Here is a 15997-nt window from a genome sequence, read left to right as displayed (position 1 = left end):
TGATAGAACAATGGAATATTTGCATAGAAAAAATGACTTGGAACTTATTTCAACTGTTGAGGCATAACTAATTTTTGATGGATCATAGAGCTAAATATCAAAGCTAGAACCACAAACCTTCTAGAAGAAAACGCGGGAGAATACCTTTGTGACCTTAGGCTGGGAAAATAAGGTAAGTCACAAAATACGAACCACAAAAGAAAACAATGATCATTTGGGCTTCTCCAAAATTAAAAATTTCTTCTCATCAAAGACATTGTTGAGAAAATGAATACGTAAACCCGGGTCCTGCTCATGCGGGTCAACTAGCAGTCACATCCTCTCAATTACTTCCTCCAGCAGTGAAAAAAACCAGGAAATCTCAACTTTCATTGCCAGTGGGTGTGCAGATTTATTCAATCACTTGGAAATCGTTCAGCAGTTTCTCATAAACAAATAGCTACCATATGATCCAGCGATTCAACTCCTAGGTAAATACAAAAGAAACCACATGTGTTTTGTATATAAATGTCTTGTATATAAACTTTATTCACAATAGTTCCAAACTGTAAACAACCCCAATGTCCACCAATAAAGAAATGGATTGACAAATTGCTGTATAAACATAGAATAAAATATGAAGCAAAAAAAAAAAATGGAACATTACTTATATACATAAAATGGTTGAATCTGAAAATGTTCTGTTCAGCCATCAAACCCAAACACGAAAGAAGACATACTGTAGGAATCTGTTTATATGATAATCAAGAACATGGAAAACAATTCGTGGTGACATCAGAAAGTGGTTGCCTCTTGGCTGGGAGCAGGGAAAGGAGAAGGATAAATAGGCAAATTAACTGAAAAGGGGCACAAAGGGTCTTTTGGGGATGATGGGGCTATTTATAGCTTGTTTGGTGTAGTCATTTCATGAGTGTGTACTTTATGGTGTATACAGTTGTCAAAATCATCAAACTGAACATTTAATGTCTGTGCATTTTTCATATGAATTTATATCTCAATAAATGTAATACAAATAAATAAACAAGAAGGAAAACAATTAGTGGTCAAATTGAAGAAATTTAAGGGTAGCGGTACCCTCAGATAATGTTATTCATACCACCCCATGGAAAAGTGAACTCTCACACGTAAACATTCATCTGCTCTGTGGGAGGCTTGCGGTGGGAGAACATATTGTATAGACAGCCTTGCAAGCGGCTGTGTTTATTTTCGGTTTAAGACAAGGAGACAATAACAGGCTGTGAATTTGAGATGAGGAAAATTATTGTGGAAAGAGCTGTTAGGTATGTGAGAAATGGCAAGAGGAATGGGCTTCAGAAAAGAGCAGTCTGAGTGTCTTCTCAAGTGGCTAAGAAGCTTATCAGGGGACAGGAGGCTGACGTTCTTTTGTGCGTGCGTTGATCTGCACAATCCTCAGATTCAAGCACCATCTTCTCAATAAGCTTAAACAACACTTGGGCCAAACTTAATCTACGAGGGAAAGAAAAACCTCCCTGGAACATACATCCACTCCCCTTCATGTAGTTCTAAACTCCTGATGGCCAGCTCTTAACGTGAAGAAAAGTGACCTTTATAGTCATCATCATTTGCATTCATGTCAGTAGAAGTAGTATAATTCCTGCAGTTACTAGCTGGACCAATTAGCAATTTGGGGAACAGTTGAGATTTAAGCCTTTTTTAAATCTAAAGAGATCAAACCATCAGTGAACTGTGGCCAGCTTGCTGTGATGATATCCTATGTCAAATATAAGAATTGATCAGTGATTTAGAAAGCTAACACTGGACCCTTTCTCTACATTTTATGGAAAGAGAGGAAATCATATACTTTACCCAATAATTATTTATACAGTTTAAACATTTTTAAGTGCCCTTATATTTTTTCCAGTTTTATTGAGATATAATTGACATAACAGCGTTGTATAAGTTTAAGGTATAAAACATAATGATTTGACTTACATCATGAAATGATTATCATAATAATTGAATATCCATTATCTCACATAGATACAAAATAGAAGAAAAAGAAAAAAAATGTTTTCCTGTAATGAGAGCTCTTAGTATTTACTCTCATCAACTTTTATACGTAACGTACAGCAGTGTAAATTATGTTAATTATATTTATGATGTTGTACATTACATCCCTAGTACTTACTTATTTTATAACTGGGAGTTTGTACCTTTTGACTGCCTTCATCCAATTCCTACCCCCGCCCCCCAGCAACCCCACTTCTGGTAACCACATATCTGATCGCTTTTTCGAGGAGCTGGTTTATTTGTCTTTGAAGTATACTTGACCTACAACGCTATGTTAGTTCCTGTTACACAACGTAGTGATTTGGTATTTCTGTGCATTTCAAAATGATCGCTGTGATAAGTCTAGTTACGATGCCACCATACAAAGCTATTACATATTTATTGACTGTATTCTCCACACGGCGCATTTCACACCTGTGGCTCATTTACTCTACGAAAATGCCCCTATATTATTATCTCATCTTCTCTTTCTCCAAATGTCTGAGGACTAGAGAGTTTTAACTGGCTTGAGCTTTGGTCGTCTCACTTACGAAAGGAGATAAACGGTTTGCCCAGCTCACATGGTAACCTATGAAGCCCTAAAGCGTACTACTTCCCAATACTATATCTCAATTGATGTCATTCCATTCTTGTCTCTGTTTTCTAATTTTTTATAGCAATCCAGACACAAGGGTGGGGTGAAATACAAACTCTTAGCACCAATGCTAGTGAAGACATTGCTTAGGAAGAACCTTCTGTAAGCTCACTAAAAACTGTATGTAGCCAGATATCTAAAGAAAGGGGCAGCCTGCAGTTTCAGACGATCCATCCAAAAGAAAAACAAATACCATGTTTGCGGGGAACGTAGGTGGCTGAATGGAGTATAATTCACTGAATGAGCCTTACGACTTGATTGTAGGAAGTTGTCCACGTCACATTGTAGGTGGTGTATGTGGCAGCCATTTGTGACACCGTTAGGCTCGGTTCGATCCTAGCCTTGCTTTCTCTCATTCTCTTCTGGGTGAACATAATATCTTAACTCCTATTGTTCGTTGTTTATTTTGGATTTGCTTTCGATTTTCCTTACTTGAAAAATCCTTCAGGGTTTACATCCGTGAAAGGTCATAAAGAATACAAGAGAATAGCTATTAGTGACGCAGCTGAGGCTTGCTAGAACATGGGGCAAGAAGTTGTGGGCAGGGAAAGTGCATGATAAGAAGTTGGGAGTGTAAAGTCGTTCTGATGGGATATGTCCTGGTGGGAAATCCAGTGGGGGTCTGTGGACAGCCCAGACAGAGGGGTGCGTATCTGCAGTGGTAGAAGCCTGGATGGAGAGCCTATGGAAAGGGGAGAGCCAGGCAGCATAGGAGGATAATTTCAGGCAAAGAACCAATGTTCAAATATGAATTTGATAAATATTTATTGAGAATATACCCTTTGCCACACATAGTGCTCAGTGCTAGGAAAGCAACTGTAAAGAAGAGCAAGAAGTATCCATTATCACATTTGACTCCGTGATTTGCGAGATAAATGTACATGTTGAGAGTATGGAGAAAATGTAGCAACATGGAGACATGAGCTTATATACTTTTTTTTTCCTTTTTAAAATTTTCTGTTCTGAGTTTTTCTGTTTGGTTTTGTCTTACTTTCAGAAACTCTGAATGACTCTATTGAAATTCTATTTTGAAAATCCGTTATCACCTGTTCCTAATTTCAGGAAACCATCAATCTGTTTCTTTAAGAATCATGAAAAAAATTAGTTTAATTATATGGTGTTTTCTTCAGCAATTTTCTTTAGCGGCACATGGGATTAGAACAATTTTTTCCTGCTGCTCCGTTGCATTCTTCATACTATTGTACCCGCCTCACGTCCGGAGGTCCCCTCTCATTAGATGCTACAGCTCTGTGTGCAGAGAGTTGGCATTATTATGATCGGAACATTATTTATTCCTATTAAACAAAAGGTGGTTTTATGTAAGTGTTAAAACATTATTGCTTTTTGACTCCCTGGATCCATCAAATACCAGCTTGTGCTATATGGCCTGGCAGGGAGTAATCATACGTTAACATTCAGCCCTGATGTACACAGAAAATGAAACTAGTATTGGTTGTCTTTAAACATTAGAAACGTGCTCCCTTCTGATGGCTGTTTTTTTCCCCGGAACAACCAGCTAGAAGTAAGTAAACAGAGAGCTTTCCTAAATTCTGTGCTTGGAAAGAAAGTGGACAAAAAGCTCTCAGAAACCTAAGCCTCATTCTCCAGCCCTGAGACAGCAGGTCAGGAGACAGAAACTTGGGGGCTTTGCAAAGGCTTTGGAAAAAATCTAAGAAAAAAAGACGCTGAATTAATATCAGTAGGACATGGCAGAGAGAAGTGGAAGAAGTCTGTCTCTAATCCCCAGATCAAGCAAACTGGTCAGCTTCCCCTTATCCAAAGGATATCTTTAAAAGGAGTGAGGTCATCTGTCCACCCTCATTTTTCCTTGGATTTTTTTATTTCTTAAATGCAATTCCAAAAACAAGCAACTAATTTCCATGGTCTTTTTATTATTTACATATGTTTATGTCTTTGTCATGAGCAACTAATACTGTTATGAATAACTATACAAAGCAGCCTCAGTGTGGTGTCATCAGGAGACTGCGGTCCTAGTCTTGCTGTGCCATTGAATGACTACCAGTGTGACGTTATGTGATACCCAATCAGCAACATCAGCTCAGCTGGGAATATGTTACAAACGCAAATTCTCAGGACCTAGAACTACTGCATCAGAAACTCTAGGAGTGCGTCCAACATTTGTGTTTAGCAATTTATGCTCTAGATATTCTGCTAAGAGCTAAAATATGAGGAACACTTCTCTAAGCAAGAGACGTTTCCTGTGACTCAGTTTCTCCTCTACAAAATGAGAGAATTCATCTAGATGATGTTTTCGATGTATCTTACTTACATATTGATTTTCTAACATGTTAAACTGGATAAAGAATATTTATTGGCCGGATGTTTAGGCAGCATAGCGCCTGCTACATAGCAGGTACTCATGAAATAAGATGGTTAGGAGATGGCCTCTGCCCCGACTGGAAAACACTCACATCTTAATGGGGAAATACTGCAGGACTATTGCCATTTGTTTGTATGAACTGGAGCTACCAAGTAGAATTCTGCTTAGAAGCAAAAGTAAATAACTCTGCTCAGAGGAAAGTGTCGTGAAAGAAATGCATATTTCACAAGACTCTTAAGAGTGAGTTCATCAGAGAATGGGAGAAAGCCAAAGAATACAGCAAATACAAAGGAATTAGGTGTGGAAGAGCATTTTGTCGTGGAGTGTGAGAAAGTGTATGCAGTAAAACAGAAGAAACAATGATTTCCACTGAGAAACTCTGTTAAGGAGGGTCGTGTGCATTTCCCAGACTTCTGTAGCCGGTATAAATTTGCAACTGTGAATCTGTGTATATGGGAATATCACATTTTTTTCTTATTAAAGCAAATCATATTTGACTCTAAGCTTCCATTCTGCTAGACTGGCAAGAGATTCAGTAATCTCACTCCTATATGCATCTGCCTCTCCCCGCAACAAGGATGGGGAAGATATTGGGCCAAACTGAGTACTCTAAAAAGCCTCAAGTTCGTATTATTGCTTTCAAGTCTTATGATTCTGTGGTTTCTTTGCCCCCTGGAGCAGAAAGTCTTTGCATGGACTGTGTCAGTCTCCCTCAGATACCAGGGAATTGCCAGAAAATAGGTTGTATATTTCTTCTGATCTAGGGGTGTGTAAACCTCTACCCCATGAAAATCTAAAGAAACCTCTCCTCTCTCCTGCTTGCTGCCTCTCAGGTACCCTTGTTCTGCAGCACCCTAGATCATTTCACATACAGATGAGAGATTAACGGTGAGCAGCTTCTTGAGGGCTAGTTTCAGAAAAATGATGGAAGGAAAAAAATACAGAGAGGAAAACACAAAGGAATGCAGTCCTATTTTGTAAACCAGAATCAGTGGGACTGAGTTCTTTTTGATATTTGGAGTGCATAATCGTATTCCACAAAACAAAACCAAGATGGGGCCACATAACCCAAAGGACTATTATTTTCATAATTCAAAGAGGAATCTGGGAGATAGACTGTTTCCCCAGTAAGTTCACCAGTTTGTAATAAATGAAAAATTTGCACTGGTAAGAGCCCCACAAATTGAATTTATCTAACCAAACTCAAATCTCTTTCAAGGCACCATGAACTGAGGTCTCTGGGGAATGAGTAGCTAAGTTTTCTCCTGATATGGAGAGAACCTAAACCCTACTTCTGGGGTGCGGGCTTATTTTCTGATAATTTCAAGAAAGTCTTGGCAAGGTATGGAAGGATTACTTCTGGAGAAAAAGTTCTGCTGTGTGTGATGTTTATGCTGTTTTGTGAAAGGGAGATTTAAGACAGACATGAATCACGTGCTTTGCTAAGCACTAAACCCTCACATTTGGGCCATTTCATATTTCCTAGTCCTTCCTCCTTAGAGAATTTGAAAGGGATAAACTTTTTTTTTTTTTGACCTCGCCACGCGGCTTGTGGGATCTTAATTCCCTGACCAGGGATTGAACCCGTGGCCCCTGCAGTGAAAGCTTGGAGTCCTAACCACTGGACCGCCAGGGAATTCCTGAAAGGGATAAACATTTTTATTAACCTTAATTTTACAACAACCAGTGAATTTACTCTCTTCTTAAAAAGTTATTTTTTTTTTTAATTTGTATCTCCCCATCTTACAACCCCAAACCCCAGGAAATTAGTCCTGATGGAGACATGACAATTCAGGAAAAGGAGCGGTGCTTTTGCTTAGGAAATCATCCTATGCTTCCCTGAAGAATCACTGTAATTCAGATCTCTCTTTCTGATTTCTTATCACCATTTGAACAAACATATCCTGGTTGTTGTTCTTTTAAAAAAAATAAGTGGTGTTTTCTTCAGTTTTTAAAAAGTACAATATGTACTGGTTATAAAGCACTGAGAAAATTCAGAAAGGAAGGCACACACACATATACGTACAAAACTCATTCATAATTATAATTTTACCTCTCAGAATTAACCACTGTTAACATTTTGATGTTTGTTCTATCGGACTTTTTCCTACATATGCACTTATGCACACAAAGTCACCCATTATGCCATCATGTAATCACTTAGACTTAATCACTATTAAAATTAAAAATGGATTTTTGATACAGCTCCACACGCATATACACACACGTTACAAAATTGAAGACACAAGATATTAAGTTGCTACTTACTTTTTTCCACTTACAACATATTACGAACATGTTCTAAAGCCCTTATGAGTTTCCTTAAGTTAAGTGATGTAAACAGAATTTTACATCAATGTATTTAATTTCCTGTTGTCTTCAGTTTTTCACTATTATTAATATCATTGTGATTAACATTCTTAAAGATAAGTCAATGCGCACATCTAATTTATTCCTTAGCATGAAATGCAGGAATTGGATTGTTGATTACAGCTATGCACATTTTAAATGTATTTGAGCAAAAATACATTCTGAATAAAATTTATTAATATATATTCCTAACAAAAATTAGAATACCCTTTTCCCACTCTCACAAACACCAGGTATTTTCCTTCTTCTTTTATGCTTGAATAATTGATAGTTGAAAATGGATAAAATTGTAGTTTAAATTGCATTTTAGAGAATTAGTAGTGAGACAGCTTTTTGCCAAATTTTTCATTGTTGCTCTGTATTTCTTCTTTGATCAATTGCTTTTTCATGTCCCTTCAATTTGACCCAGTTTTCCTTTATTTTTCATGGTTAATTTTATTACGTAAACTAACAAAATATCAACAGCCATAAACATAGCTCTGTAAAATATGGTAGTTAATGGACTACCTAGGAACTTACTTTTACCTGTGAATGAGGGACTTGGGGCTCCCCTGGCTATCTGGTGGCATTTATGGGTGAAAAGTGAACATGTTTTAAAGTTTCTATTAGCAAAAATGTCATTTGGGGCTTTCTATTCTAATACGTTAAATGGAGTAAATTTCCTTATGTTTCTGTTAGGGTGCAGCTGTCTAACCTCTTCTCCAGCAAATAAGCAAACATGACCTGAAACCTCTTGGAAAATACTACCAGAAATCTCAATTCCTTAGTTCTGTTAGTTTCAAGCAGTCCCCTTAACATTTTCAGATTGCCTCTCTAGTTCCTTTTCCTTTTGAGAATATGTGCTCATGGATATATTTTACCAAAAAGAGAGAGATGAGAAGAAGTGAAGACGATTTTTCTTTCCCCCATACTGGGCTTCTCCTATTTATCATTCTTGAATTATGGTGAAATTGTGCCATGAGAAGTGATTCTTTGTTCCATTTTTTCTTGGATTTCTTTGTCACAAGACTACCGTATCCAATATTTAAGGTCCTGTATATTCCATGAATAATAGCACAGTGGATGAGATACAATGACCTTTTCAGTATTCTGTATTGTGAGTAGCTATAGTCAATCCATTCATTCCGTTCTTTTATGGCCTCCCTGAGCTTGAGAGCAAAGAGTGAATGGCCACCCGAATCAAAATATGATGTGCCAGAAGGTCAGAATAGTAAAGTATACTAGTATATTTCATAGAATATGTTAAGGCATTAAAATCCTGATATCTTGCCCCGATTCCAGAATCTATAATGGGAAAAGAAAATGGCAGTCTAGGAATTTGCCCTTGTGAGAACTGGAACAAATCCAAATGGGTAATGACTATTCCTCATCTTAATTACAGTAAAATTTTATTTCATATATTTGAAAGCCTATAGATGGTGTTACATTTTTAAAAGCATATGTTTTGGGGGGTTGTTGACACGTCTAATCTCACCACTGAAGGTGACAGAACTTGTCTTCTCTGTAGCTCCTGCCATCTGGTACATTATTTTCTATAGTTTCCCACATTTTTCTAATTTCATCGCACTCTTTTAAAAAATGTGTTTATATGTGTATCTGAAGATAGATGTACACAGATAAGATATGTAGATAGAAAGATAGATGACACCATTGCCTTTCTTATTTTTCCTTTGCTGTTTATATTTGATAAAAAGGTTTCAACTTAATTTCACAAATGATACTCAGATACAATGCCCTAAGGTCAGAATACTAGTCCAAGGATATTGCTGCTTTTGTTTCTTTCTTCTAATCTTGTGAGAACTGAAAATTTTACCATGCTTTTATCTAGGGTTATCTCAACCAAAAATGTTGTCAAGTGTTGAGCCAATTATAAATAGTTTACAAAAAAATTATCTTTCCAGTAGATGTTACAAAATTAATTCAGAGCATAATTTCCTATCAGGTCTATGCTGAAATTTATATTGAATCAAGAGTGTGGTATCTATATTTGTGTGTGTTCTCCCTCACAACACAATAAAAAAAATTTATTTATTAATGAGAAGAAATATACTTGCTTTATTATTTTTTCTTTAGAGTCAAATGTTCACATATTAAATTCCATTTGAAATAGCAAGAGAGGGCTGGGGAAAGAGACTCAGAATTATAATTAATAAAGGAAAATATTATTAAGCTTTTCTTACCCAGGCTCAAGGTCAATATTTCAATATTCTGCTTTAAATAATCTGTAATTAAAGGATTATGCCTAGTTTCAACTTTTAATTTTTAAATTCCATCAACTTTGAAGCTACTTAAGGGAATACTCGTCTGAACCAATATTATGGCAAGGACTAGCTAAATCGTATTTTTTCTAACACATTAAATAGAGAACTTGTTCATTGATAGTAAATTTTAAAACCCAGAGTAGCTTTTACTACGTACATGCTTAAGAATAGAAGAAAACTAAACATCGTTAGGTTGTTAGGGAAGATCATGAACTTTTTTCTTGATGCCATTGAAGACCATTTTGATGAATAGCCAACATTTATTATCACTAATGACAATACCAAGTTATCCAGCTGGCTTGAGCTTTGCCAACTTCTCTTTGCAATCTCTCCTGGCTCCCATACGTATAGTTAATTAGTTCATTTTCTACTGTCATCCTTGTTGCCGACCACTTGCTCCCTTGCAAACTGTGCAAAGAAAAAGGTAGAGGAAAAAGTACTTTTCAGTTTTGTTACTTTCCCTCACACATATAGATTAATCTGCATGGAAACACCGTATGTTTCCACAGTTAGCCTTTTCTTAGAATGTGTATGCTAAATTACCTAACAGTGAAGCGACAGTGACCACAACAACAACAACAACAAAAAAAAAAAAAAAAAGAAGAGAAATATATATGAAATCCTAAAGGATAGGCCCAAACTCTACATTTCTGAAGGGGAATAAAGGAGTTTAAAATAGTTGGCCAACTCTTCAACAATGTCCCCAAAGCAGGGTCCTTTTTTGTTTATTGTGTCACTTTATATAATTTATTTTCTACTGTGATAAAATAGGGTAATAAATGTTTGATTACCACAGTTTTAAAAAATCAATCATCCTTAAAGAAGATGTGGCACATATATACAACAGAATATTACTAAGCCATAAAAAGAAAAGAAATTGAGTTATTTATAGTGAGGTGGATGGACCTAGAGTCTGTCATACAGAGTGAAGTTAAGTCAGAGAGAGAAAAATAAATACCATTTGCTAACACATATATATGGAATCTAAAAAAAAGAAAAACGTGGTTCCGATGGACCTAGGGGCAGGACAGGAATAAAGACGCAGACATAGAGAATGGACTTGAGGACACAGGGAGGGGGAAGGGGAAGCTGGGATGAAGTGAGAGAGTGACATGGACATATATACACTACCAAATGTAAAATAGAAAGCTAGTGGGAAGCAGCTGCATCTCACAGGGAGATCAGCTCAGTGCTTTGAGACCACCTACAGTGGTGGGATAGGGAGGGTGGGAGGGAGATGCAAGAGGGAGGAGATATGGGGATATATGTATATGTATAGCTGATTCACTTTGTTATACAGCAGAAGCTAACACACCATTGTAAAGCAACTATACTCCAATAAAGATGTTAAAATAATAATCAATCATCTTGCATGAAATCCTTAGAAAAATGCACTCCACTTTCCAATTCTTTAAACAAATTATTCTGTGAATAATAACTTTTTTTTTTTTTAACTTAAAATGGTCCCTGTGAACCTGCAGTGGGGCAGTAATACCTTCTGGGAATATTTTTAAATGGTCTCAGACTTCTGGATTTTGAAGTTCTCATGCTTGAGATAATACAGACATACAGTCTTTCTACTGAAACTCATTTAAGGGGAAGTTTTCTTTCACCATATGGTTGATGTCCTCTCCACCTTCTATACTTCTTTGGTCTTGGTTCTCTGCCAGTGGTTGAGTCTCTGACATGTGAAGATATGTGAAGAATTACTGTATAGACCAAACTTCCAGGTAGGCAGATAATTTAATATGTTCCTTAAGTATGTTTCTTAAGTATTTCCTTAAGTATGTTCCTTAAAGTATGTTCCTTAAGTATTTGTTCAACATTTGTTTAGACAGCAGCTGAAGGATGCCTTTGGGAAGGACAGAAAATGGAATGCTGATAACAGAACTCATCCTTTCTTCTGCTATCTTGACCTATTCACTTTGCCCCCCCCCCACAATTTTTGTACCTCATTCACCAATTTTTCTTTTACATTAAAAAAAATAAATTTATTTATTTTATTTATTTATTTTTGGCCGCGTTGGGTCTTTATTGCTGCGTGCGGGCTTTCTCTAGTTGTGGCGAGAGGTGGCTACTCTTCATTGCAGTGCACGGGCTTCTCATTGCAGTGGCTTCTGTTGTTGCGGAGCACCGGCTCTAGGTGCACAGGCTTCAGTAGTTGTGTCACGCAGGCTCTGGAGCACAGGCTCAGTAGTTGTGGCGCACGGGCTTAGTTGCTCCATGGCACGTAGGATTGTCCCGGACCAGGGCTCGAACCCGTGTCCCCTGCATTGGCAGGTGGATTCTTAACCACTGCACCACCAGGGAAGCCCTCTTTTACTTTTTATTATAGAAAGGTAGAGAGAATTCAATGTGCCGATATCCATTATTTACATTTAACAGTTGGTACCGTTTTGCCATAGTGGCATCACCCATTTTATTTGCTGATGTATTTAAAAGCAAGTTACAGACAGTAAGGCCGTTTCAATTTCCTGTATTTCAACATGAGCCTTCATCAAAATAAGGATATTTTCCTGTGCAAACACAAAATCTTTCTTACACCTAAGATGATTAAAAGTATTTTTAGGTCATCTAACAGCCTGCACTTAACCAGACCCAGGTTCCTTAGATGGCGGCTACGATACGGATCGTGTGGCTTTACTCAAAACCCATATTTTGGAGCATTGCTGTAACTCTGATATCAACTCAAACTTCTCAGCTTTGTCCTCCCAACCACATGGGGTGTTCCTTCTGAGAATGATTCTGGTGAATGAGACTGTCTCTATTGTATGAGAGCCCCAATAATACTGCAGTGTAGCAGTGACTCTTCAGCAGTCTCCTTTTCTTTTTTTTTTTTTCTTTTCTTTTTTGACATTCTAGACTTTGGAGGTTTTAAAGATGCCCTAATTGTGTTTTAGGGTGAGAAGTTATCAGAACTCAGCATCACAGTTGGACTTCAGGAAAGGAAGAAAAGAAGCAAGGACAAAGCCAAAGTTGTGATGGAGCTCATAAAACGGGAAGAAAGCTAAGTCATTTAATATCAGTGAAACTGACTTTTGCACATGAAATTCTAAGCTCTGTAATTCTGCTGCTTGAATAAATAAAAATATGGATCTTAGATTTTTGGTCAAAATGAGTTTAGCCGCCTTTATGGTTTGAGCAGTTTGCTTTCCATTCGACCTCTTTGGCAGTAGTTACAGTGTTTTGACTGGAGTTAAAACCCTGTGCACCAAATGCTAACTGTAGGCATTAAAAGCAGCCATGAATCAAGGTTAAGACAGGACGTATCTTCAGGGCTCTGTGCCCTAAGATGTGCAGTGGGAATGAAAATTGCAGTTATTATACACAGTTATTCCCGAAGGGAACATGAATCTGGAAGAGCAGAAGCTGCTGCTAAGACTCGGGAGTAGAAGATAAAATGTCCTTTTTCGCCTACAGGACAACAACTGATGTTCAGCCTAAAGATTTCCAAGAAGTATGCTAATCAAAATAGCTCTAGAATTATAAGCATTTGTGATGGTGACATTAAAGCCTATGTTTTACTGATGACAACTAGACAATATTTTTCCTTTGAGAATTAAATACTTCACAGTGGTGATTCTCAACCACAGGGTTGCCTTATTTACCAAAGGATCAGTGGAACTGTGGGAGGAAGGGATCATACATCTAGATGGCAGAATATTAAACATAATTTTCAGTCCGGCTTAACACTGCAGAAGCCAAAATAAATAAATGACCATTATGATGAAGATGCATGCCCTTATGAACATGGTCCCATCAAGAACATCAAGATGAAGAGAATGTGTATTATTCTATAGAAATTCAAACAGGATCAGCATTGCCCTGACTGTGTTCAAAACACAGTCCTGCAGTTTATTGCTGGAGTAATATTGAACAAGTTACTACAACTTTTTAAAAATCTCAGCATCTTCATTAATAAAATGGGAATCTACCTCCCAAAAAAGTGGTTGTAAGGATTAAGTAAATGTAAGAGAAGGTCTTTTATGACACAGGTTAGCTGCTATCCACATGGCTTCCTCTGGTGGGGGCATTGTCAATTTGATATGTTATCACTCTAACAAACATAGCTTAATGCCTCACTGTGGTAGCCAGCCCACAAGATGACCCCAATGATGTTTACCTCCTGGTGTTACATGGTCTTGTGTAGCCACTTCCACAAGGAATGAAGCCACTGTAGAACAACGAGGATATTGTGGAAAAGATAGCATATGACTTCCAAGGCTAGATCTTAAAAGGCTTGTAATGGCTCCTGCCTTACGTTCCCTTGGATCACTCTGGGGAAGGCCAGGTACCATATTGTGAGGACACTCAAGCAGCCCTATGGAGAGACCCAGGTGTCAAGGAACTGAGGCCTCTGGGCAACACCAGGTGAGCAAACCATCTTGGAGATGAATCTCTCAAACCCTAGTCAAATCTTCAGATGACTGCACCCTGGGCTAAATTCTTGACTACAATCTCATGAAAGACTCTGAGCCAGAATCATACAGCGAAGCCACTCCTGAGTTCCTGACCCAAAGAAATTACAAGATAATAAATGTTCACTGTTTTAAATCACTATGTTGGATTAATTTCTTTCTTTTTTTTTAACATCTTTATTGGAGTATAATTGCTTTACAATGGTGTGTTACTGTCTGCTTTGTGGATTAATTTCTTAAGGAAGAATAAATAACTAATATATCTTCCACCTTAAGCTAGACTGGAAATGAGTAAGATCCACGTGATCTTGTTATAATGCAATCAAAATTGTATATCAAGCTGTTTTCAGGTTCATCGAGTCCCAATTTCATTAAAAGAGTTTTTTTTTTAAATTAATATGTGGCAAGACCATTTTAGGAACAAACTCAAAATTAAGGAGAGTTTAGGCAGTAGGAAGATTGAAAACTAGGAAAGTAGGTGAGTGGAAAGCAAGTAAAGCTGAAAGGTAATGCAGGAAAGAATCTGGAAAACAACTAAGCAGAAATTTTATTGACAAGATTTCTTCATATGAGAGCCTATAATATCCTATGTAGAGTAACCAGCCAAAATCATCTATTTAAGACGATTTGGCGAGATCGTTTTTGACAAAGAATAATCCAGGGTTTGCATGTGGCTTGGTGACGTGACAAGTCCTCATTGACTGTGCTCCCTTTGGGACGTGTTCCATTGATCTAAAGCGCTACCTGGGCTCCATACATAGCAGTGGGCTCAACCCACCACTGATACTGAATACATGCAGCTTGTGCGTCCTCTGTAGAGTCCCTCCCGTATCCCATTACTCTGTCAAGTGAAAGACTGGATTGAGATTCATGCTTTACCTGTGAGCTAAGAAGTCTGAAGGGTCGTATGAGTTTAAGTGCATCAGGCACCAGTTATGTTTTAAAGCAGCCTTAGGCTCACAGCAAAATTGGTTCCGGGACTTCTCTGAGGATACCAAAATCTGAGGATGCTCAAGTCTCTTATATAAAATGGCATAACATTTGCATATAACCTACACACACCCTCCCCTATACTTTAAATTATGTCTGGATGACTTATAATAATAAATACAATGTAAATACTATGTAAATAATTACCAGTGTGGCAAGTTCAAGTTCTGCTTTTTGGAAATTTCTGGAATTGTTTTTCAAATATTTTCTATCCTCAGTTGGTTGAGGCTATGGGTGTGGAACACACGGATACAGAGGGTCACCTGTAGACTTGAGGCCCATACATGTATCATAAAATTAGAAAATGTGTTTGGAAATTCTTTTCAGTGACTTTTAGATACTTACTCAGATGCAAGTTCAGTGCTAGAGGGAAATAGCAAAAGATTCTTGATACTTCAAGGCAGTTTGCTAAATTTCACCAGGTCTCTTGCTGGTAATGAATCATATAAGTATTATTTTGTAACTGGAGTCAGCTGAAATTAGAGAATGGATAAGCAAAAACACTCAGTGACTCTTGGAACTTTGGAGATTCAAAGCAATTTGTCTGCTAACTTGCTGCTGATTTGTAAGGAGAACAGTATCTCAGTTTTAACCAAACACAAGCCAATAAATTTAATAGTGCCCAGGGTTTAAATATCTACCTGATATGCCAATATTAAAGTAGTATCTTTGCAGTTTTTTGTCTGTAAACAGTTATATGAGAAAATGTTGCCTTTAATTTAAATAATTAATTATGACCTTGAACCAGGTGTCACTATGACACCACAATACTATAATATGCCTTGCTCTTTGCCTCTTCTTTTTATCTTTCCCTCTCTCTCTCTTTCTCCGCTATTTAAATATGTTTATTATATTTAAATATGAGGTTTATTATATTTAAATATGATGTTAATAGATCAGCCTATCATTAGCAGCATTATGATTCTAGACTAAAGTTTGCATTAGCTCCCAA

The sequence above is a fragment of the Leucopleurus acutus genome, assembly GCF_964270905.1.
Source record: "Leucopleurus acutus genome assembly, chromosome: 21".
Classification (NCBI taxonomy): Eukaryota; Metazoa; Chordata; class Mammalia; order Artiodactyla; family Delphinidae; genus Leucopleurus; species Leucopleurus acutus.
This window is presented reverse-complemented; position numbering follows the sequence as displayed.